Raw genomic sequence first — 22,639 nt, 5'->3', positions numbered from 1 at the left:
TTTTATTGCATTGTCTTTATTTTGTTTAATTAGTTTGAATAATATTCTATTGTGTAATTGTTTGAATCTAACACTTGCAAATTAATTTGTATTTAATTAAATTTCATTTCAAATTTAATTATTGCTTTGATTTAATTTAATTAATTTTCTTGATAAACTTTGATTTAATTTTGCTTGATAATTAATTCAAGAATTAATTAAACTTTTGTTTTCAAGTAATAACAATTTCCCTGAGATTGTGAATTTCACTTATAAATTTTGAATTTAAAATAAAATTTTTATATTTAAAATTTATATGAGCATTTTATTTTTTTGGTTCTCCACCAGTATTATATTTTATTTTGTTTGGGTAGAAATAGAGTGGTAATTGTGCAGTTTACCACAAATGAATCAAAATCAGGGAAATACTTAGATTTGAAATTAGTGAAGGAGTGATGCCCTTTAATTAAGATTACCTCCCATCCATTTTAATGAACTTAGACTGATTGTTTTCTTGACTGTTCAGTTCTATAAGGGATCACTGTTACCTTTAGAGTATTCAGTCGTTTAGTATTTGTGATGAAGGGTCAGGCGTCTGGCTGTAGTGAGGTAAGCAATAACCAAGTACTTGATCAAACTGTGCCCCAAGTACAAAAGGTGTCCCAGACCGAGGAATAAAAGGGTCTCTTGTGCTAACAAGTACAAATGGTAAGTGAAGTAACCAGATACTTGGAAATTTGGGTTAACAAATAATAATGGTGTCCAGACACAGATCTTTGGCTACTTTGTGCACCAAGTATTAATGGTGTCCAGACCTACATACTCTTGGCCACTTCGTCACAATATATATAAAATGCAAAAAAATTTGTTCTGGACATAATAAGCCCTCACGTGGATTGCTGTCCGTCACGAAAGGAGAGAGAGAGAGAGAGAGAGAGAGAGAGAGAGAGAGAGAGAGAGAGAGAGAGAGAGAGAGAGAGAGAGAGAATCTTCAGTCTTTCCCTAAAAAGAAGTTGTTTCCTCCCTTAATATGTTACCTTTCCAGTGATGTTCCAGGAACTACGATCCTCCACGTTATGGGAAAAGGTTTGAGAAATAATTAAATAAATAAATATGTATATATACATATCATCCACTTATTTAAATAATTCATTAACCAATCAAAACGTTTCCCATTACGTGTTCAGTTCCTGGAACATTACTAGGGAACAAAAAAGAAAGTAAAAATACATTCATACACACACACACACACACACATATATATATATAATAAAAGGAGCCCATAAATATAAACACCAAAATATAGAGAGAATAGTACTATATTTCAGAGACTGCCGTCTCCCTCTCCTGGTAGATGAATGAGAAAAGTTTACAGAATAGGTGGTATTTATACCAAGAGGTCCATCCACAGGCTAGCCAATTTAGGTCACCCCCGCTGATAATCTTCCTTTAATCTTCTTAAGCGTTGGTTGAATGAAAACCTTGTCGATCGTATCTGAAATCCATACTCCTTTTGAGATGTTCATTACCTGCCTCTCTTTTATTAAGGCCGATTCCATCATTTGACTCTTGAACCGGCAGTTGCTGCTATAAATTACACGTGACAAATTCCAGTTTATTCTATGGTTATGTTCATTTATATGGTTGAAAATAGCTGAGTTCTGTTGTCCATACCTAACTGACCGTTTGTGTTGTATTAATCTCTGGGGAAGTAATTTACCTGTAAATCCGATGTAAGATTGGTCACAGTCCTGACATGGGATTTGGTAAACCCCAGTGTCCTTGGGAAATGTCTTTTGTTGGACGTTAATCAGGGATTTGGCTAAGGTGTTTGGGTAAGTAAATGCAAAAGGGTTAGATTTTCCGAGAGTCTGAGTCACCTTCTTAATCGTGTCCAGGTGTGGAATTTTTATTTTATTGTTGGGTGTATCTCTGTTCTTGTCTTTAGGGGGTTGGTAGAAAATTACGTTTGCTTTGTCAATTGCTTTCTCAATTATATGTTCAGGATACTTTAAAGACGAAGGTTGCTTGCAAATTAGTTCAAATTCTTTTTCCAGGAAATCTGGGGAACAAATTCGTAAGGTTCTTAAGAACAAGTTGCTGGCTGCACCTATCTTGATAGCAATGTCGTGTTAGCTAACGTAGTGAATGTATGAAAGTGAGAACGTTGGTTTTCTGTATATGGTAAATTTGTATTATGTCGTGTGTCTGATTATTAAAACATCAAGAAAAGGAATTTTTTTGTCTGTTTCCCATTCGACTTTAAATTTGATGCTGGGCACTAATGCATTTAATTTTGAGAGGAATTCATTAAAATTACCCCACCTATTATCCCAAAATGTTAGAATATCATCCACATATCTCATCCACAGCATGTTTTTGGGTTTTATTGCATTTATTATTGTAGTTTCAAAGTATTCCATGTACAGATTGGCTAAAACAGGACTTAAAGGACTACCCATACTCCCCCCAAAATTTTTGCTTGTAGAATGATTCCCCGAATGAAAATACGTTATTAGATGCACATAATTCAACTAACTTTAATCATTTTGTCAAGTGCCAATGGGAAATGATCTGAATAGGGGGATAATTTTTCCCTTAAAAACTGAAGAACGTCCTGTACTGGTACTTTTGTGAATAGGGAGTCTACGTCAAGGCTTAAAAGTTTTATGTTGTGAAGTGGTATATGTGCTTCTCTGAATTTGTGACAAAAATCTTCGAATGTTTAATGTGACTAGGAGAAAAAGTGCCTAAAAAAAGGGAAAGGAGGCCAACTAACCATTTAGAAATTTTGTAATTGAAAGCTCCGGCACATGAAAAGATGGGTCTGAATGGAAGATTGTCTTTGTGAGTTTTGGGAAGGCCATAAAAGTAGGGTAATTTAGGATTAATTACTTTAAATTTCTCTAATAGTTCACACTCTTTTTGTCTTAGCCAATTAATCTTACTTTCCGAAAAAATTCTGTGGGAACGTTTTGGATGGGATTTTTCGTTAGTTTGTCGTAAGTGTTTCTGTCACTAAGGAGCTGGTTGATTTTGTCGAGGTAGAAGTCTTTGTCCATTATTACGATTTTGCCATCTTTGTCAGATCTACTTATTATTATAACACCTAACTTTTTTTTAGCGATTGGATGGCTATCATGAATCTACGGGGAACAGGATAATTCTTATTTAGGTCAGTTAAAGCATTTAGTAACACTCCTTTTAAACATATCTCTTCACGGTTGTAGTTTTTGTCAGATATAAATTTATCAAAAGCCACTATGAAGTCTGGGTTGTTTTTGCGGTCTGGCATAAGGGCAAAGGATAAGCCTAGATTTAAAACTAAATGCTGATTTACAGTAAAGGGGGTGTTGGATAAGTTAAAAACTTTGTCTTGTTACTAAAGATTATTCCATGCGCTATTGTTAAATAACTTAATAGACAATAGCGCATGGAATAATCTTGAGCAACAAGACAAAGTTTTAAACTTATCCACCATCGTAATAATGGACAAAGACTTCTACCTCGACAAAATCAACCAGCTCCTTAGTGACAGAAACACTTACGACAAACTAACGAAAAATCCCATCCAAAACGTTCCCACAGAATTTTTTCGGAAAGTAAGATTAATTGGCTAAGACAAAAAGAGTGTGAACTATTAGAGAAATTTAAAGTAATTAATCCTAAATTACCCTACTTTTATGGCCTTCCCAAAACTCACAAAGACAATCTTCCATTCAGACCCGTCGTTTCTTGTGCCGGAGCTTTCAATTACAAAATTTCTAAATGGTTAGCTGGCCTCCTTTCCCCTTTTGTAGGCACTTTTTCTCCCAGTCACATTAAACATTCAGAAGATTTTTGTCACAAATTCAGAGAAGCACATATACCACTTGACAATATAATTTAAGCCTTGACGTAGACTCCCTATTCACAAAAGTACCAGTACAGGACGTTCTTCAGTTTTTAAGGGAAAAATTATCCCCCTATTCAGATCATTTCCCATTGGGGCTTGACAAAATAATAAAGTAAGTTGAATTGTGTGCATCTAATAACGTATTTTCATTCGGGGAATCATTCTACTAGCAAAAATTCGGGTGTAGTATGGGTAGTCTTTTAAGTCCTGTTTTAGCCAATCTGTACATGGAATACTTTGAAACTACAATAATAAATGCAATAAAACCCAAAAACATGCTGTGGATGAGATATGTGGATGATATTCTAACATTTTGGGATAATAGGTGGGGTAATTTTAATGAATTCCTCTCAAAATTAAATGCATTAGTGCCCAGCATCAAATTTAAAGTCGAATGGTAAACAGACAAAAAAATTCCTTTTCTTGATGTTTTAATAATCAGAGACACGACATAATACAAATTTACCATATACAGAAAACCAACGTTCTCACTTTCATACATTCACTACGTTAGCTAACACGACATTGCTATCAAGATAGGTGCAGCCAGCAACTTGTTCTTAAGAACCTTACGAATTTGTTCCCCAGATTTCCTGGAAAAAGAATTTGAACAAATTCGCAAGCAACTTTCGTCTTTAAAGTATCCTGACCATATAAGTGAGGAAGCAATTCACAAAGCAAACGTAATTTTCTACCGACCCATTAAACACAAGAACAGAGATACACCCAACAATATAATAAAAATTCCACACCTGGACACGATTAAGAAGGTGACTCAGACTCTCAGAAAATCTAACCCTTTGGCATTTACTTACCCAAACACCTTAGCCAAATCCCTGATTAACGTCCAACAAAAGACATTTCCCAAGGGCACTGGGGTCTACCAAATCCCATGCCAGGACTGTGACCAATCTTACATCAGATTTACAGGTTAATCACTTCCCCAGAGATTAATACAACACAAACGGTCAGTTAGGTATGGACAACAGAACTCAGCTATTTTCAACCATATAAATGAACATAACCATAGAATAAACTGGAATTTGTCGCGTGTAATTTATAGCAGCAACTGCCGGTACAAGAGTCAAATGATGGAATCGGCCTTAATAAAAGAGAGGCAGGTAATGAACATCTCAAAAGGAGTATGGATTTCAGATACGATCGACAAGGTTTTCATTCAACCAACGCTTAAGAAGATTAAAGGAAGATTATCAGTGGGGGTGACCTAAATTGGCTTGCCTGTGGATGGACCTCTTGGTATAAATACCACCTTTTCTGTAAACTTTTCTCATTCATCTACCTGAAGAGGGAGACAGCATTCTCTGAAATATAGTACTATTCTCTCTATATTTTGGTGTTTTTAAGGGCTCCTTTTATTAGATGGAATTCTGTTGTAACAGAAATTTTTTACCAGTCATATATATAAAGGGTCCGAATAGGACCGAAAGTACTCGGCTATCTCGCGTTTTCATTTTTTCCTTCATGGCAAAAAAACCTTTATTTATACATAGCATCACGTTTTAGATACTTCGTTATCAAGTTATTCAATATATATATATATATATATATATATATATATATCTATATATATATTTACACATACTATATCATTTTACCAGGAAGATTAAGGCAATGATCGACTACAAGAATTGTAAGTGTAAGAGCATAATATTCCTACACCAGGAAAAGTGCAAGTAGGATTATGAGATAGTAAGGACTCATAGAAAAAAAGATTATGACGTGAGTGTTAAGAAACAGTTACGTCAGAAGTTTCAAAACAAAAGTATTAATTAACTGACTGAAAATCAACTGCGTCAAAACAGGCAGCGAGGTCACTGACATCTACAAACCACAGCCAAGGTCACTGACACAGAAAAAAGAAGTCAATAAACTACATCAAAATCTATACAGTGCTAAAAATAATTTATAAAGAGAGATACTTATGCATGTGTCAGATTATGTAGGAACCTGTTTCATGTGTGTGTGTGTGTGTGTGTGTGTGTGTGTGTGTGTAAAGGGTTCAAGACAAGTATGAGATGCCTCTATGGCAAGTTTAATTTCTTTATAAATGAGAGTAGAGTAGACCCCGGTGAGAAACTGAGAGATATGAAAAACAGCTGTGAATGAAGTGGCGAAATGTTGATCACACAGCAGTAACTTTAAAGGTAGTCCCACGAATTATTGCAAGCCCTTTCACACCTCACCAGAATTATGGGCCACCTCAAGCCTATTGGATTTGGTCACAGCCGGGAATGGAGTTTCCGTCATATTTACTTATTTATCACCTTTCTCTCTTTTTTCTCTGCATTATATATATATATATATATATATATATATATATATATATATATATATATATATATGCAGTGATTTCCCTTTGCAGCCCCTTGGGTTTAGAGTCTGTTCACTCCATCCATAAAGTTTTTCAGATGAAGATTTAAAAAGAGAGAGAAATAAATGACGAAATGAAGAATAAATAAAATCAAGTTACCATTTCCCATCAGTTGTATCCAACGTTAAGGGTGTAACTCTTGTTTAAATTAGGCCTGACCAAAATACTCTTTGAGACCAAGAGCCCATTGCTGGCGCAAGGCTACCTTATTCTAAAGGTGAGTTTACTTACACTAAGCTTCACCTCACGGCACATACATAAGACTCATCACTAACTCCTCCCAAATTCTTGTTACCCTGCCTATTGGACTGCTCATTAGGGTGTGTTAGTGGTGTGGCGTGAATCTTGATGAGCAGTCCAGTAGGCGGGGCTAACAAGAATTTGGGAGGAGTTGATGATAAGTTTTACGTGTGCAGCGTAGGCTGAAGCCTAGTGTAAACTCACCTTTTAAAACCACCACCAACAATTCACAATCACATCATACCAGTCTTATTGTGGCTGGAGACACTTCCCAGCTCAATACCTTGTTACATAATCCATATCAAATTCTCTAAAGACATGATACCTCCAACATGCAGTAATTATATTCTGCCAGAGATATAATTGTTGACAGTGCAATATACTACAATTACGTTTTTTTATCAATGTTCCATAGAAGATTCAAAAAGGATACTAGCAAGACACAAAGCGTCATCCCTACCCTACATCAAGGTAACTTCATATGAATTTATAACTGAATCACGAAAGTTTGGAACGTGGTAAATGCATAAATAAAGGTATAAGCCATGAAGGAAAGATCTTTTGACTCAACGTCTTTTACTTAGCAGTCTGCTAAGAAAAGACATTGAGTCAAAAGATCTTGCGGCAACTCCAATGCTTCACTTTCCTTCGTGGCTTATACATTCATACGAATAAGAAGCTATAAGGGGTGTGATAGAGAATGAGTCCAAGATGACATAAATCCAGCTGAAACTAAAGTGAACCAGAAGCTATTCCAAGAATTGTGAACACATCTGGCTTGTAAAAGAAAAGATATGCATTTCTTTTGATGGCAGGTGGTTCTTACCAGTGAGTTTTTAGTTAAGGTGGGTAAAAAAAAGATTTAACCACTGGCCCGTAAGGGGATCGAACCCTCGACATCCGCGTTATTAGCACGGCGCTCTAACCAACTGAGCTAACAGGCCTCTCTTCTAGGCGCGTGTCAAAACGCAAGATAATCATTCAGAGGGAAAAACGCTTTTCCTTAATTTCTTACAGAATATTACTTTAACTGCTTTCACGCCTGAAAATAGCTCACGACAGGATATTAAACCACAAGCTGCTTTGCTTTTGAGTTTAATGTTTAAGAACATCCCAAGCCAGTTGGTTCCCTTCACTGCCAAGAGATGGCGTCCATATTCAGTATTTGCGAACGTTGTCTCGTGAACCTTATTCATAATAAAGGCAAATACATTGCATAATTAACAGTATATTATCAATTCCACTGCAATTTTAAATGTCGGAAGAATGAAGCGGTAGAAATCAAATATATAGCGAAGAGATAACTGTGAAAGTCATTAAAACAAAAGAACAAAGATTCATCAGTAAAGGCACGATCTGAAATACTTTCATGGAAGAAGGGCATCAAGGTTTACAAATATAATGGGAATAAACCAGTAGCTTAAGGAAATACACAAAAATAAGCGGTAATTAAGTAATTTGCCGTGTGTACTAAGCACAGGCTTTAGTTTTATAGCAAGAGTAGTCATAAACAACTGATATGTTTATGAACGATTTTGTCTAAACAGGACATAAGCCCTTTTGGTTCTATGCAACTTTCATACGAGCACAGCAGTGACAGTCTTTTGGTCTCCAAAAACCCCCTTGCCTGGTATCGCTTCTCGGCCTTTTGGCTAAGATCAAAGTGTAGTATCTGTTCTTATCAGCTTAATATCTGATACGATCCCCATGTGGGGTCTACGATATTAAACTGATTTTGTGTCTTGGCGAAGTGCTAGGGGCTTGCTCCACCTTTGCCGCGGATCGGCCCGGTATTGCAGTACCTCCGGGATCGGTCCACTCCCCCCGGGGAGGAATATAAATATCATCTCAAAACCCAAACAAAGAAAAACAATCTCTCTTCTCTTTCCTCTTCACCTACATTTATCCTTAAACTTTGATTCAGTGCTGCCAGATCTACAGAAATTTCTGTATTTCTACTAGATTTTTTGCAAATCTACAGAAATACAGAACTTTTTTCATTTTCATCATAAGTCTACAGGATTTTGTTGCACACGACTCACAAATTCTCAAGAAATTATCGTGATAGAGCAGCAGTCTTGAAATATTAATTCCTGTCCATCTTAATATAAAGTTTAAACCAAATATGAATGATACACTTCAATGCAGTTCCATTGCATCACTCGAAGTCTCGAAGATAACATGTGCTATACCGACTCATTTTACATTGAAGCTGCCAGGCAAAAATTAAAGAGATTTTCTTTTAATAACCCAGTCTTTCGAAAATTAGAAGCATTAAACCCTGCGGGTGTGAAAAGTAAGGAAATAAATTCTCTTGCACCTCTTATGGCAGCTTTCCCATCCTCGTCTTTTGTCACTGACAATAGGTGAACTCTTTTTTTCTTTCTAATAACTTGCAAAGTACCTATATCATTAAGAGGTACAGCCAGAATTGTTCATAAGCACTGAATATTTATTTTCATTGTCATTCTGTGTAGGTCTAAACTGTTTTGCACTGTTGCATGATCAATTCCTGAAATTGTGGTGAAGTGTGTCTGGTAGAAGGACTAACATTTATATTATTTATGCAAATTTATGTATAGGCATTACCTAGATTGTGTTGCAGCATTTCACATCATTTTTCAAAGTTAAGTTAAAGTGTTTCTGCATATGTAAAAGGATCAAATTTATGCAGTTATGTATTAGTAATTTCAAATGTTTGTATTAGATAGCAAATAAAGCAAGTATGAGTAGTCTACAGAAATTTCATCAAATCTACAGAGAAAACTGAACAAAATCTACAGAAATTTTGGCAACACTGCTTTGATTTGCATTCTGCTATTTTTATCTAAATATTCATGTACATATGAAGTCTTCTATTTGATTACTATCTACATACTCATGTACATGTATTAGGGCTTGTGCCTTGTATGATAAGGCGCCCTATGAGGTAATGTTAGACTTGCGATAATTTTACGCTAAGTCGGTTGGTATTGCACTTCCATCTTCAATGGAGTGTCTTGGGGTTTGTAGATCACTTACGAAGTCGGCATTATCTTGTTGGTTATTACGACGATGTGTTAAACTCATGGTTCGGTGAGGAGGCTCTTGTAGAAAACACGAAGTATAAAAATAGATATATTCTTATGAAGTTTTACATGCTGAAGATCAGATATGATTGTACAAGTCTTCTAATAACGATAGCTTGATCGCTTCTGCCAATGATGATGGCTAATCCTATTCCTCTACATGATAAGCTTAGGTAAAGAGGTACAGGTCTTCTAATGACGATAGCTAACATCTGTTTCTGCCACTGTCTACCATCTCTGTTACAAGTTATGAAGGAACAGACAGTAGTTCGAACATATGAACATACATACAAATGACATAGTTTCATACGAACACACAATCAAAATGAGAACACGCTACAGATCACGTAGGCCGTTTGAATCATGGTCGGGGTAGTTGTCTCAAGCAGGAAGCTTGGACTGTTTCAAAAAAACAAAAAAATGAATGACCACAGATGACGGCATGTCATCTTAGCCTACATACTTATTGTATACGTCATCTTTAGCGTCTCTAGTCTGATCACATTCCTGCAAGCAATCTGGTTGACCTCTTTAGTTTTAGACTTTTTATATATATGACTAACATTCCATATTTTATTATGTAAACACTTACATCAGCTCGGTCGCTACCAAAACCAAAACTCCTGAATATTACTCAAAACTTGACTTGCATTGACTTATAGGAGTGTGATACAGACACTATGTGAATATATATATATATTTAAATAAAATTCATGGTGTACATGAATTGATTGTCAAGTAATAAAATATAAAACAATGATATTGGTAAATAATAGTGATCACGTGATATAAATGATACAGTTTTTCACTTCATCTCATTAAGATACATATGCTACAGAAAATACTAATGTACTCTGACAATTGCATAGAATGAAGATTAACATGATAAAAATCATATTTTAACTGATAAAAAATTTCATATATGAATTGATAAAATTATTAATGTTTATGCTAACTGTTATATATCTGATTCATTAATTCATATACTAACTCATAAATAACTGCAGATATTGGTAAGATAAAAGGTAACAGATTGATTATAGGCTACCTGATTTGTTTATACATATGTATATGGATTCATATAATTATGATTAATATATGTGCACTTTAAATAGATTCCTATTGCGTACACGCAAAGATATATTTAGATTCTGTTATGTATGATCATTTATATAATAGATTCCTATTGCGTACACGCAAAGATATATTTAGATTCTGTTATTTATGATCATTTATATAAGAGATTCCTATTGCGTACACGCAAAGATATATTTCGACTCTGTTATTTATGATCAATTATATATAGGATACATGATACTTTATATATATAGGATACATGACCGAGGTTATACTACTTCACTTTTAACTAGCGTTCGAACAACTTTTCGTCCATTACACAGTTCCAGACAACCACCTATAGCCAATTGAAACGGCCTTTTTCAATGGTTAAAACAAGGGGAAAATTTGCCTGGGCGGGTCCAACATTCTATTTTTGCGCTCATACTTATTCTCTGCATCCTAAGCTACACGATTACGTTCGCGATGAATAAAAAAACATCCCCAGCACGAGTCCTTCGCCAGCAAAGTAGAGTTGAATATCCTTCGGGTCGTAATTGTCGGAAGTATGTCCCATTCGTAGTCGATTCCGACAGCCGCCGGAGCATTCCGCATTAAAACGAGATTAACGACGAGATACGGTGTCGGTCGAAGAAGTCCATGATGGTGCTTATTCCTTTCACATTGTAGGCGGTTGGTTACTCGACTGCCGTCGTCCGCGAGTGACGAACGATTTTTTTTTGAAGTTGCGATGTGAAACTCTCGTACTGCAGGATACTGTAACAGGTTCCATTAATCAGCCTGCAAGTGAAATTATACTTGTCACAAGGGCAAAGTAAATTCAGACGACATCCAAAATAGGGAGGTGATGGGAGAGGAGCCATTTAGACCAGACTTAACCCACATGAATTCACTGATATTTTGGAATTCAAAAGAGTCCGCTGTACAAGCTTTTTATCCATGGCATTAACAATGAGTGAACCTATCCAGGTCTATGAGGACTGTAAAAATATCCATAATTATAAAAAATAAACAGATATTCAATACGAATCCCAAAGAAAATTCTATATTACTGGTAGTAAGTTACTAGACAAAGAAGTGTGAAACGAGCTATTTGTAAGATTGCCAGGCAACATAGAGTCAAAGAGAAAGATTAATCATGATTCTGTATTTCTCATGCTAACTGAAATTAAGTTGTGATAAAATCTGATCCTATGTGCCCTAACAAAAGTTTCATATTCAATTTTCTCGCGCGCATCCTCTGAGGTTAGTTTTAAAAACTTATTAATAGGTAGGAGGTGCAACGAAAAAACCCACTATGTAACTAATTTCTAAATAAACTTTGGTTTTTCAAGAAAATGTGACATTTTCCCATGAATGTTTTACTTGAATTGTAATAGGCTAATGTTGCAAGTAATATTTCACATATATATCTTGATACTTCTAAATGTCTATGAGGTTCAGAAAAATTAATTTATTTTGCTGTTATAGAAATTCTATTTGCTTATTTTGTTATTAATTTTAAAATGATTGCAACTCCTTAGCTAAAGTTGCATTGCGCACACCGATAGACACTTGTAACCTAACGTCTGCCATGCCCATGAGAAGTTCGGCCTAGGCAGTCCTTTCTCCAGTCAATCTGCTTTTGCAAGCGCGAGATGAAGCCTGTGTAAGCAGATTTATTGAGGTTAAAAGGAACAAATACTGATACGGCAATGATGACGTCGTCACTTGTCAGGAGATTGCTCTCAGCCAGCTAGGAGTTACGTTACTTGCTGTAATAAATACGACTTTAGGATAAATTTATTATCTTTTAATACTCGACCCACACGAAAAGAATGTCTGAAAAAAAAACAGTACCAAAATTGAACAATATATTAGTTTTTATGTTGGAAATCTGCATAATTGTAATTATGTGAAATTAAATATTCCTTATTCAAACTATATGAAAAAGGTTTCCATACAAATTCTATATATATTAGCCTGTATAAGATTCATATAGGATTATTTCATAGATAAAATTTTCACTTCTAGACTTCCTGACTTAAAATCTCTTTTATTTATTTTATTTATTATTTATTTATTATTATTATAGTTATTATTCTCATATTTATTTATTTATTTATTATTATATTATATTATTAATTTTTTTTTCATTGACTACGAATATACATCACCGGGACAGACAATATGTCAGTAGGTTTGGATATGTGTTTGAACTTTTAGCTTATTTGTCATTACTAAAGCGTTAAGTTAGAGTTCAAATCTTTACGCATATGTATTTGGATATTTAATTAATCTATGGTTACGTTTTGCTTATTGATTTTATCGTGATTCCTTTTTTATTATAATTTGTAACCCTTCCGACTTCTTACGGAGTGTATATATTGACTCCACTTGTATCCATATTTATTTTATTTTTTTTATATTTATTTATTTATATTTTTTTTATTTTTTTATATATATTTGATAAATTAATGGTTGGCTTGAATATGTGGAAAAGTGTTCTAGCGGCGTACCGTATAAGGCTACTTGCGGCATCAATTCTATAGATACAAGATATAAATGATAAAGGTATTTAAAACCGCGAGAACCGCTATAATCCAGTTCGGAGGTCCAAATATCACGAGTTGTAACTCGTAAGACATTGACACTTCCTATTTAATTATCCGTTATTCTACCAAACCGATTGACTTCTGGGTGATAAAATATATTATTGGTTTTCTTAATGGATAGGAATTCACACAAACGTGATAAGGAGATTATTATTGATTTACACCACCCGAGTCACAGATTATTATGTGTTTGAATTCCATATTTTACTGATTTAGCACTCATAAAAATATTCGTTAACGCACTCAATTGCGGTGTTTGTTTTTAGTGCTATTGAATTCTATATAACGTGTCAAGGAACTATTAACACTAAGAAGTGTTTATTCCCTCTGTCAGACTCGTAATTCTGTTAATATTCTACTTATATTCTTTCAAGGATTGATTTGGAACAGGATAAGGCCCTTAAACTGACAGGTTGTCTTAGTGTATCCCTTGTTTTCATGACACGTGTTACAATTAGTTATGTGCTTTTTATATCTGTAAGCATTGTAGGCCAGTAAAACAGTGATTTGGCTTTCTGTGACATAGTAGGGAACCCTGATGACGGAATACAACCAGTTTATGACGATTGGTATGAGAGAGATTATTACTACTACCTGGTCGTTAGTCCTCTGCTGTGTTCTTCGGGTTTTCCTCGTCACAGACCTACATATAACATTACATTTGATTACATTATTCTGATACACATACTATAAATATACTTTTGCTTTAGGGTTTCTGCTCAAAAGGGTTTATTGTTTTTGCTTAGCCGCTGACCCTGCCTGTTTCCGTTCGAAGTGTTTATTGTTTGATGTTTTATTGCTGCTGACTCTGTTTTCCGTTCGAAGTGTTTATTGTTTTGGTTATGTCTGTTGACTCTTGCTTTGTTCAGTTTGTAACAGTTCTGCGCTCCAACCCAGATATTCAATGCTCGCGATCTCTTGGGTTAAGGAATTTTCTTGTTTAGATACGGTTTTAACAATAGGCACGGATGTTTCTATATCTTTTAGTCCAATTAATGGTTCTTTGCTGTATGGTGCGGGATTGCGGGATAATGATATTTGCTTTCCCAGGTAGATATCTTATCTTGGCTCCAATAACCTGAATGATCATTTGTCACCGAGTTCCTTTTGGACTGTGATTAAAGCCTTTGAAAAACTCGGTAAAGGACTCATGTTCAGTAAGGACTTTATCAGGATAGCCATAGATTATGAACTTAAAATGTACTAGTGTTACAGATACCTAGCCTTCCTTGCCTATTACTGCATATTTACTTTCAGAGGGCTTTAGTTTACGTGAATAAAAAGCTATAGGGAAGAACTGTTTATCATATTACTGAAGTAGTATCCCTCTTACCCCTTGGTCTGAGGCGTCTGTTGCAATAAAAAAAAAATTCCTTATTTAAATCAGGGATTTTTAAGTTAGGTAAGCTGCATTTTTCCGCTTTTTAAGATATCGAACGCCTGTTGATGCTTTTCAGACCTAATAAATCTACGCTCTTCTTCGTAAGGATCGGTTAAAGGAGCTGTCATGATTGAAGAGTTACATATTTACATACGATTGTAATACCCACTACAGCGCAAAAGTGCTGTATCCCCCTTTTACGTTAATAAGTACCGGAAAGTTATGAATAGCCGACACCTTACCATGGACTACTTTAGATAAACATGTTCGGTTTTAAAAAACTCACATTTAGATATTTTACTCTGAGATTATTTGTCTTTGTCTCTGTAGCACTTGCTCTACTTTATGTGAATGTACTTCTAAGGTATTAGAAAAGATTACAAGATCATCCATATAGGCATGTAGGTTATCCCCTAAAAGTCTCCAAACACTATATTGTAATTGGGGCGCAACGTAAGCCGGAGGCATACGTAAAAAATTGATAATGTCCCCTAAAAGTCTCCAAACACTATATTGTAATTGGGGCGCAACGTAAGCCGGAGGCATACGTAAAAAATTGATAATGTCCCCTGAGTGTGCTGAAAACGGAGTATGAGGTACAATCACTTAGGTAATGGTATCTGGTAAAAGCTTTTAAGTAAGTCCAAGTTGGTGAAAAAAATTTATTCTAACCTAACAGAGATAAGATGGTCGTCGGTACATCGCACTGGAAACTATCGGAAGTCGTTTCCGCCTTGTTTAAGCGACAGAATCTACGCAGATACGCCAAGTCCGATCTTTTATGGCATGACATTTGAGGGAAAATTATATGGGCTATTTGATTTCCTAATAGCTCCTATTACTAACATATTTCAACTTCGTCATTTATCTCTATTTTGAAATTGCAGTGAGAGTCTATACGAAGGTACGTATATAGCTTTATGTTTGTCCTTAGACCGTATTTTGTGTTAAATTACATCCGTTTTTCCCAGAGATCACTCGCTAGTGGAGAAACTTCCTGGTATTCAGGTAAAAGATAAAAAAAAAAATTCTGCTGAATCACCTCTGCTTGAATGACTTTTCGGATATTACTTTAGATAGATTATCAGAGAGATTCATCTACGACTGGTTGGGCGGGGTTAAAAATTAGCAACAATAAAAAATGCGATATTTATATGTATAGGTTTTTTTTGTGGATTACTATATTAACTTGTTGCTACGAGTCAACCGTGTATAGGGCTTTGTTCGCGGAAATAGTTATATTTCACAGTGTCGGAAGGATTAAAATTTCATTTCCCAGCAAAGTCTTTTTACACGCACTAAGACATTCGAGGGTGCATGTTTCTCGAGATTTTGCGTGCAAAACTGCGACTGCGGTTGTGGGAGAATTTTGTTTGGGTCATTTGAACAATGTTACGATTTATGAGACAAATGTATAGTTCCTCTATATAAGTTATTATTTGATTAACTGTCTCTTTTTGTTCAAACGGATTTCAATATGTTTGAAGGTTTATAGGATTTTCATTTGATAAACACGCCTTATTTTGCAGGATGTAAGATAATATTTTGTATACCCCTAAATGAATCTTACGATTACACTAGATACAGATCAATGTTTTTTATAACTATAGAGGTATCTGTAAACGCTCGCTTATCCGGACTTCTCATTAGGGAAGCTTTCGAACAACCGACGTGAGTCCGTAAATACAGGATATTACGTGGTTACTAAGGATAAACAAGATATTCTAATTTTTACGGCGCTTACAGTCGGGCTTTTTATCCACCACTACTCTTATAATAACTTACGTATTAAAAAAAAACGAAAACCTGCTCTGATTACTTTATACGGTCCGTGTGTTTCATAGGAAAAATCCTTTTTAATTCAAAAAGATCTGGTATGTATGATCTAACATCGCTTTTCCCCACTCTGCTAGAGTCGCTTATTGTGTGGAATTTGCTTTGCTTTGAAAACTTCGGCAGTTTTGACTAACCTTGACCGCTTGACTAGGTGACACAGTCACCGAGTTTGCTTGTTTGATTCTGAACGGGCTACTGTTTCTATTTCTTTTTGTAATAATTAGGATCCGTTCCTCTTTATTACCATCGGCAACGTATTGTGTGTTTTTAGCATTATGTTGCTGGTTACGTATAAAGCAATGAATGACGAACTATTAGGAACTGAGCGATTACTAATAAGACACAAGTTATCACTACTGCATTCAATATTACTGTTTGTACTTCATTCTTTGCTAAAATTGAAATAGTGAGGGATCCTGGTCAGCGCATTTAGCCTGATGAAAGTTTTTTACAGACATGTTATTCCTTGCAATCCAAGCTGTATTTTTAAAGTTAAGTTGAGTCATTGAGGTTTCGATATTTTATATAACTCAAAAACTCAAGGCTAAAACTGCGATCGGGACTTTGCAAAGGAGCATTTATTGTCATGACCCGAAATAGTGTTACCTCTAATTTATATAGATTTTCGGGTGTGTTCCACTTGTTTTTTGTGTGTTTTCTAATCACTACGGTGCTTCCTAAAACCGACCCCGGCTATCCATGCATCTGTATAAATACAGACGTCCACTGCGTAAACGCATATTCACTGTTTAATATGATTTGTTACGTAAGGGATTAATAATCACCCAAAACTGATAAAATTAACATAGTATATGATTATGATATTTCAGTAGAACTTCTGGAAACAACAGAACACTCAAAGATAAAAAACTCGCAGTAGCGAAATCTCAATGATGTAGATAATTTCTGTAAAAAAGTAGATTAAGAATGTCTCGTAACTTCAGCCACAGGAATAACGAAATTCGACCTGTAAAGGAAACACTCAAGTTACTCCAAATGAATAAAAAATTGTACTTAGCTTGCTTTTGTGGGAAGTCACGGTGGTTTTCCGATAACGACTACACGGCCTTGGTCCCTCCTTCTCTATTTTAGGCGGATGACCTGGTTTTTGGCCTTGAGTTTCCTCCGTGTGCGTTGTTTCGATGATTCGAGCCCTTGAAAGATCCGATGCTGCAGACGCGTTCGGTTTGTTTCTTGCAGTGCCGGAAACGCTCACTAACGATGTTTTCTTGAATGATTCTAATGAGAGACGAAGCTTGCGTTGTCCTAGGAAAAAGGACACGTCGGTTTTGTTTCTTGAAGTTATTCACTAACGATGATACTAAGTTGCTTGAAGAATCTCTTGCTTTCGTCGTCGTTAAAGAGTTCTTGTTGTTTTCTGAAGTCGCTCACTAACGATGATACTAGGTTGCTTGAAGAATCTGCTGCTTCCGTCGTCGTTGACTTCTTATGATACATGATTTATTATTCTGGTTTTTCTTCGTAGGACGTTGTAGAGTTCTTCATCCCACCGCTGCCACCAATATTAGGGCTTGTGCCTTGTATGATAAGGCGCCCTATGAGGTAATGTTAGACTTGCGATAATTTTACGCTAAGTCGGTTGGTATTGCACTTCCATCTTCAATGGAGTGTCTTGGGGTTTGTAGATCACTTACGAAGTCGGTATTATCTTGTTGGTTATTACGACGATGTGTTAAACTCATGGTTCGGTGAGGAGGCTCTTGTAGAAAACACGAAGTATAAAAATAGATATATTCTTATGAAGTTTTACATGCTGAAGATCAGATATGATTGTACAAGTCTTCTAATAACGATAGCTTGATCGCTTCTGCCAATGATGATGGCTAATCCTATTCCTCTACATGATAAAGCTTAGGTAAAGAGGTACAGGTCTTCTAATGACGATAGCTAACTCTGTTCTGCCTGTCTACCATCTCTGTTACAAGTTATGAAGGAACAGACAGTAGTTCGAACATATGAACATACATACAAATGACATAGTTTCATACGAACACACAATCAAAATGAGACACGCTACAGATCACGTAGGCCGTTTGAATCATAGGTCGGGGTAGTTGTCTCAAGCAGGAAGCTTGGACTGTTTCAAAACAAATGAATGACCACAGATGACGGCATGTCATCTTAGCCTACATACTTATTGTATACGTCATCTTTAGCGTCTCTAGTCTGATCACATTCCTGCAAGCAATCTGGTTGACCTCTTTAGTTTTAGACTTTTATATATATGGACTAACATTCCATATTTTATTATGTAAACACTTACACATGTCTTCTTTTTTCATCGAAATAGTTACTTTCTCTCTTCCAGGTAGGTATATATATTATACAGTTGCTGTCAAAGAGAATCCTATAATAATGTACACTCCAAATACTGTATTCTACATAAAATTCAAAAGTAATAAAGATATCTGTAATTCACGGCCAGTCCATAAACCAATGAACGAAGAGATCACGTGTGGGCCAAAATGCATTACAAACTTTAACACTTACACCTGTATGTCATGTAACCCAAATATTTGTACCTGGTATACGCTGATGACTGAAATATGAGGTTTATGGTACTGAATAACATTCAAAAGACAAGTCATTTCAAGAAAAATGAAATCATCATTGCAGAGAAATATGGTAACTATAGGGCATCACACTGACTAGCTGCAATGAAAATAGACTGTGTGCCCACTCTCGATAGGCTACGTTAGTGTTATTAAATGATAAAAAAAACACACACACACACACACACAGACGAAGCAGTTCCACATATTAAATTTCGATGTTAAACCATATTGTGCAATAACAGTTTGTGGAATATAAAAATCCACCTCCGATGGCGTATGTTGATTTAAAAAAATGAACGTTAAATAAGGATATGAAGAGTCCGTTTGGAGAATAATCGTGATAAAAGGTTTAACAAAGCAAAGTATGGAAAATTTGGAACGGAAGAGGGAGATGGACATGTCCTTCATCCCACCCCCAGGAGAATATAGTGCCTGATGCTGTCAGCTATAGGTTCTTGTGGGTGCCAGAAGATTTGAAAGACCCAGACACCCACTGGGGTGAGAACCTTGGACGAGTAATAGTCCAAGGTGAGATCTATGAGAGGAGGGATGCTGGAGATGAATACAAATTTGCGGAAGATATAGCACAGGAGGACATGAGTGTCGGAATTTCACAGAGACCTGCAAGAATGTACCTCTGAACTTGGCATGCCAGTAAGAACTGCCTTTATGGAGATTCTCTTAAGTGCACTACGAGTATACCTTGTTGCATTCCAGAAGACCACATTTAATTCTTTCATGTATAATATTAAAGAAAAAGGTAATCAAGGCAGGTAATTATTTATGCATTACATGCTTGTGTAAGCGTGTGCGTGTGGTTTTTTTTTTTAAGTAAAATAGTTTGTCTTAGCTATGAAATCTTTGAAAATTTGAATAGGCTTTTGTTCGTGATCTGGAAATTGCTTAAGAAGCAGTATGTATAGAGTAGATATAAATAAGATGTTATCAGGTATCATGTAAGATGTGGTTACGTTCCATGTGGTTCAGTTTTTTGTTCACATAAGAAAATAAAATGTCTTTCCTAATAAAACATTGATCTTAAGTGGAGAAGGCGAGTCTTTCTTGTTCTCAGTGTAGAATTTACAGTTACAGCAGTGCCTGTGTTTAGGTCTGCAGAAAAGGACCGTACCGGTATCGCTTCTCGGCCTTTTGGCTAAGATCAAAGTGTAGTATCTGTTCTTATCAGCTTAATATCTGATACGATCCCCATGTGGGGTCTACGATATTAAACTGATTTTTGTGTCTTGGCGAAGTGCTAGGGGCTTGCTCCACCTTTGCCGCGGATCGGCCCGGTATTGCAGTACCTCCGGGATCGGTCCACTCCCCCCGGGGAGGAATATAAATATCATCTAAAATAATTTAAACAATTAGAGAATATCTCTCTTCATCCTCACACTTTTCTCTAACTTTGATGTGTCTTCTACTCGTGTTAATTTCCATCTCAGATGTATATGATATATATACCTACATGGATATATACACGCATGAAACTACAAATGACCTTTAACATCCAATTCGCTCTACCTCGGAATTAATATATTTTCATGTACGTTAACTGAAAGGGAATTTTTTAGTGGATAATAATTTCGTCCTCTTGTGGATTCGAACCAGCGCACAAGAGGAGAAATCAAGACTTCAGCGTTGTTACCGACTCGGCCAACAAGTCGGTAATGCCACTGAAGTCCTGATTTATTTTCTCTTCTGTGCGCTGGTTCGAATCCACGAGAGGACAACATTATTATCAACTAAAGAATTCCCCTGTGGTTAACATATATGAAAATATATTAATCAGTGCACTTAAGTTAACAAATACATTTTTTGAGACACCAAGATTATCTTACAATTAATCATGTCTACAGAAATTAAAAGTAATAGGCTTATGTTTGTGGCTAAAATGTAATCAAATAAAAAAAAAATCTACAGAGGTATCTTTTTTTGTTTTAAAATTTAGGTGCAGATTACAGACACAACAGAGAAATACTTTGAATAAATCACCCGCCCCCAACCCCAAAACCTCAAGTAGTCAATCAACGGAAACTAACATCATACTATTTTCTCGAATGAATGGATGGTGTGCCTCGATATGAGTCTTTATTTACTATATTAGTCACAAGATCTCAGTCAATTCGACATGTTTCGCGCTGCCTAATACTTTCAAAGACCCTCAGTACAATGCTTACACATCCTCTAACATTCCTAGATTCTTTGTCATCATGACAAACAATGTTTCAAGAAACGTCAATACAACGGAATACAAACTAAGACAAAGTTGGAAGCAAAATGGAAGAATATAGACAGTTTTTTCTATGCTAAACATATGAGAACAAGAAAGAGAGAGAGAGAGAGACACTTTGATACTTTTAAATTGTTTTTAGATGATTGTAATATTATCCCTTGGGGGAGTGGATAGATTAGATTAGATTAGATATTTTATTGACCACAACAATTGTACATAGCTCATTTTTACAGTAATTATTTACATTTGGTCAAACAAAAGGCAAAACATTACACTTGGCAATACAAAATATTATATACACATTGTTTGTCATGATGACAAAGAATCTAGGAATGTTAGAGGATGTGTAAGAGTAACCGGTTTTTATCTCATACAACAATAAAAAAAAACTAAGTTATCTTATGGGAAACAAAATTAAGAACATTTATATACAAAAATTATACTTCAAACAGCTTTTTTTATTCTCATTTTTTTCACCTCACAAATATTCATAAATACTCATAAAGGATTAAGCTAATAATCTTACATTGCTCTGCCAGGGTTCTTGATGTGGTGTTGTGAAATATATACACAAAAAATACAATATCTTGGGAGATCCAAATCAATATGCGACATTTTTTCTTTTTGGAATCTTACAAATTACCTCAGAGGGAGAAGGAAGGACCAGATTTGTCATGCACTTATTTCATTGATTGAGGAACTTTGGGATGACTTTTCCTTTTAGATGAGGTTTAATTCCTCCCGGGGGGGAGTGGACCGATCCCGGAGGTGCTGCAATACCGGGCCGATCCGCGGCAAAGGTGGAGCAAGCCCCTAGCACTTCGCCAAGACACAAAAATCAGTTTAATATCGTAGACCCCACATGGGGATCGTATCAGATATTAAGCTGATAAGAACAGATACTACACTTTGATCTTAGCCAAAAGGCCGAGAAGCGATACCAATGAAGACTTTCTCTCCTCTCCTACTGACAAGCACTGTTTTCACCCTGCAGTGATAAGTGAGGGTAAGAATGACACCTTTCCCAGAACAACACAGGCGGTACTGATGTTGCAGAACAGTCTATGTTCAGAACACATTGATCCCTTGCCTCACCACAAAGAGCACATCATTGGCAAGAAAATTCATAAGATCTTTATGCTCCTCTCAGCCTATTCAGCTGCGATCAGATCTGTTATCAAGTGTTTCACTGTGGTGGTGGTAAATCTTCCACGGACTAGATCTGAGTCAATACGTAATACTGCCTTCCTAATGATGCATTAACCTACAATCTTCGCTTACTTAAGGAGTAAGCCTACATACTACTTTGTTTTTTTGTGTTGGGTGGGTGGGGGGTTGAAAACCCTAAAAAGGTCTGGAAAAGGT

The 22,639-nt window shown here is 35.8% G+C and overlaps 1 protein-coding gene and 4 non-coding genes across 9 annotated transcripts in view; 2 read left to right on the top strand and 3 right to left on the bottom strand.

Annotated features, from left to right (window-relative positions):
* Nucleotides 1–22,639, bottom strand: part of LOC135194931 (uncharacterized) — a 1,136,289-nt gene that overhangs the window by 874,614 nt on the left and 239,036 nt on the right. The window lies entirely within an intron of this gene.
* Nucleotides 7,377–7,450, bottom strand: Trnai-aau (transfer RNA isoleucine (anticodon AAU)). Its single transcript has one exon. It is a non-coding gene; the product is annotated as a tRNA-Ile (tRNA).
* On the top strand, nucleotides 8,139–8,330 carry LOC135195111 (U2 spliceosomal RNA). The gene has a single exon (XR_010310077.1). It is a non-coding gene; the product is annotated as a U2 spliceosomal RNA (small nuclear RNA).
* On the top strand, nucleotides 20,172–20,364 carry LOC135195107 (U2 spliceosomal RNA). The gene has a single exon (XR_010310073.1). It is a non-coding gene; the product is annotated as a U2 spliceosomal RNA (small nuclear RNA).
* Nucleotides 22,021–22,213, bottom strand: LOC135195110 (U2 spliceosomal RNA). Its single transcript, XR_010310076.1, has one exon. It is a non-coding gene; the product is annotated as a U2 spliceosomal RNA (small nuclear RNA).

Source organism: Macrobrachium nipponense, chromosome 15, assembly GCF_015104395.2.
Source record: "Macrobrachium nipponense isolate FS-2020 chromosome 15, ASM1510439v2, whole genome shotgun sequence".
Classification (NCBI taxonomy): Eukaryota; Metazoa; Arthropoda; class Malacostraca; order Decapoda; family Palaemonidae; genus Macrobrachium; species Macrobrachium nipponense.
This window is presented reverse-complemented; position numbering and strand designations above follow the sequence as displayed.